Here is a 3,370-nt window from a genome sequence, read left to right as displayed (position 1 = left end):
TAGGGAAAGTTCCGAGGAAGGTTCTGGAAGCCAGGACATCATGTGAGGACCACAGGTCTCTGAGGTGACAGGCAGAACTGCCCATGAACTCCTACATTGTGGAAACACAGGTTGTCAGAGCTGGAAAAAATCTCAGAGATCTTCCAGTAGTACAGTTCTCTCACTTGAAAACTGAACCAACCACATGAGATCTGGGGAAGTAAGGTCACATGCCAGTGGTCACTTAAAAGTGAGAAAGGTTTACTGTGTGCACATTCTGCTATCTGATTTCCATGCCCTGGCATTGGGGTCATGACACTGGTGGTTTAGTCATTTTTCCCAACACACTTCCAAGTGAGTCCCTGGAAATTTCTTATTCTGGAGCAGGAGAGCTTGTAGAAACCAACAAGGGAAATCCGGTGGGGTAAACATTGTGTGGTTGGCCTGGACTCCCCTTTAGGGCACTAGTGGAAGACCTCAGCCACTAGCTTTTCAAACACATAGGGAAGACTATTAATGGTGCATGAAGGGCAAGTTTCCCTCTCCGGTAAATGCACAGGCTGCCAAAATCCACATTTCACATGAGCACACAGGCCCAAAGCTCTTGGGCATCAGGCAGGACTGGGGCTTTCTTACTCATCTTTGAGGTCCCATGACTTCAGTGCATGTCTGTGGAAATGAGCTTTTCTTCATAATTGCTTACTGGCCAACCACCAGCAGGCCTTGGCTGCCCTTTTACTTCAGCTTTCACCTTTGCCCCTCTGAGGGTGCCCTCTTGTCCCTCAGATACCTAATCCGTTGTCTTCCCAATGGGCTGTATCTGATATCCTGTCCCAAGAGAGTTTGTTTTCAGGTATAATCAGCAGTGACCACTGGAAAAGCCTTCTAGATCATGGCCCTTTCAGGCCATGAGACAAGGGGAGGGGATGTTGAAAGACCAGAGACCCACCATGGGGCCTTCAGAGCCTATTGTACAGGAGCTACCTGACATCTAAACCATACTTTTTCTCACTAGCAGGCTGAGCCTGTCTCCTGGAGAGGCAGAAATTATACCCACGCTGGGTATCGTTCCCACAGCAGCAGTCATTTCTCTAAGAGATTTCCTACCACTTCACTTTTCAACTCATTTGTACAAGATCTAACACGTTGTCTGGCATCAGAGGGTATCAGTAGTGGGATTTTTCAGTACAGTTTTGGCTTTTAACCTGAGGTGAGAAAAGGCAGAAGTGACAGTTTCACAGCAACAGGATTTTGGGTCATGGGCCTGAGTTCAAGTCTCAGCTCTGTGGTTAAACAGCCCTGTGACCTTGTTCATTGCCAAAGCCTCCCTGAGCCCTGGTTGACGATGTGAATTCTCTACCTCAGGACACTGAGATGAGGGTGAAAGTGAAACCCCTGGAACTGGGCACCAGTTGTTCTTCAGGCTTCAAAGTCTCTCTGGCACATGGAGCTATGTGACTCCATGACTCTGGGGGCAACAGTGGGAGGTTCTCAAGTGGGGCTACTTAGGGCAGCCCCAATACCACCAGTCAGAGAGGCCACGGAACCTCTTTCTTACGGCGAGATTCAGAGCCATACCTGAGCCTTGGTGTCCAAGATTTACCACACCGAGGTCCCAAGTGGCCTTGCTTTGGCTCACCTACCTGGATGTCATTAAGTCCTTCTAAGGGCAGCAACAAACCCGTCTCCTGCACAGAAGCCCCAGCTGCCTCTGCAGTGGGACGTCCTTTCATAGTTACCACAGCACAAGTTCCTCCAAGGCAAAGCCTCACATCTCACTCCTCTCTGGGGCCCCCAAGGAGGCTACCATGAGTGCCTGTACCTAGTAAGCGCCCAGTAAATGTTGGTGAAGTGAATGAATGAGTGGTTGGCAAGTTAAGCTTTTTAGGCCTGGGGTCATCAAAGAATGATGCGTTCACATGTACCCAGAGGAATGTTTTCCCTACCCTATCTCTGATTCCAAATGGCAAATTCCAGCAATGAAAAGGCCTGCAGCTGCCACCCAAAGAGCCAGATAACAGCAGCAATACTGGCCTCTCCTTGTGAGCTTATCTGTTGTTTAATGAACAAACTGTGAGGCCACAGAGATGGCCTAGAGCAGGGCCAATCTCTGGCAAGGGAGCCACCGGCTGACCCCAAGTGCTGGGGTTACTTAACCTCTCTGGAACTCCTTTCCTTATCTGTAAAACAAGGGTATTGGGCCACATGACCTCTTCTAGCTGTGTATCTGATGCCCAACGTTCCTACCCTTTGTCTTAGCTTCCCCTCATAGCCCTCCCCAATGCCTTTGCCCTCTTCACCTTTCTTGGTTCTTTCCTTCTGCACCACTGCCTTTGGCCAGCCAGTGGCATCTGTAGGCCCAGGTGTCCTGAGCTGATCTGGGATGTCAGGGAACGTGAGGTGCAAACGGCCATCTTCTCTAGCTCTTCTCATTCTCTTTAGAGCCCCAGACCCATTCTGAGAATCTAATGAAAGCTGTGGAGAGACACACTCAGTAATCAGTATGCTTTGAATACAGTACTGGGTTCTGGACTCACTGCAGCCCATTCACAGACTTCAAATTAACAGCTCCTAAGTCAGGTTCCTTCATCCACCTTCCACCTCAGGTTCCCAATGTCCCAGAGGCTCTTTCCAGATCAAAACCACCTTCACTGACCAGTGGAGTATGATTTCCAGGTTCCAAGTGAATGAACTTTCCTTTGGGCATTTAACTTTTCACCTGGACCCCAAATCTACGGATGAAGCCTTGATGGTATGGTGGTAGATTATGCAGCCAGTGAGAAATATTTACGGGGAGAATGGGGGACATGTCTGATTCCTGAAATCCCATCTGTGGCCCACTTCACATTGGCACTATCCATGGCTGCACTTAGCCTCAGTGGGCATCAAGACTCGTGGGGTCTCTGGGCTTCTGCCACGGAGGAGCCCATCTCATGGAGAGCAAGTGCATGTGCAGACTACTGTATTCACTCCCAAAATGTAGTATCTGCAGTGACCCAGCTAGTGTTCTAGGCTCTAGGAATATAGCAGTGAACAAAATGAGGCCCTTGCCCTCAAGGAGTTAATTTGGACCAGACAGAGTCACCTATACTACTATTAATATAAGTCAGATTACAGGTGTTCAAACAGAGGTGTAAACAACGACAGGACAGAGGAGAAACTGACTGATTATCCTGGGAAGGTTGGGTATGGCCTAATGAGCAGGCCTTGAAGGAGGAGTATTATTTTACAAGACATCAAGTTGAGGGAAAGGCATTGCAGGTTGAGAGAATGAGAAGAGAATTGACAGGGGAAACTCAAAGGTCCTTCTGCATGCTTGCCCATGCCATTTGCTTTCTTGGGTTCAGATGGACTCTCTGTCACTGTGTGCTACACTGCTACAGCTCTGCCT

General features: G+C 48.9%; 1 protein-coding gene across 1 annotated transcript in view; it reads right to left on the bottom strand.

Annotated features, from left to right (window-relative positions):
• The window catches only part of CYP19A1 (cytochrome P450 family 19 subfamily A member 1), a 49,294-nt gene extending 47,635 nt beyond the window's left edge, over positions 1 to 1,659 (bottom strand). Inside the window, exon 1 of the mRNA XM_007455520.1 lies at positions 1,623 to 1,659. The gene's annotated coding sequence lies outside the window, so the exon portion shown is untranslated. The remainder of the gene's footprint in view (positions 1 to 1,622) is intronic.
• Positions 1,660 to 3,370: the final 1,711 nt, after the last annotated feature.

The sequence above is a fragment of the Lipotes vexillifer genome, unplaced genomic scaffold (assembly GCF_000442215.2).
Source record: "Lipotes vexillifer unplaced genomic scaffold, Lipotes_vexillifer_v1.1 scaffold24, whole genome shotgun sequence".
Classification (NCBI taxonomy): Eukaryota; Metazoa; Chordata; class Mammalia; order Artiodactyla; family Lipotidae; genus Lipotes; species Lipotes vexillifer.
This window is presented reverse-complemented; position numbering and strand designations above follow the sequence as displayed.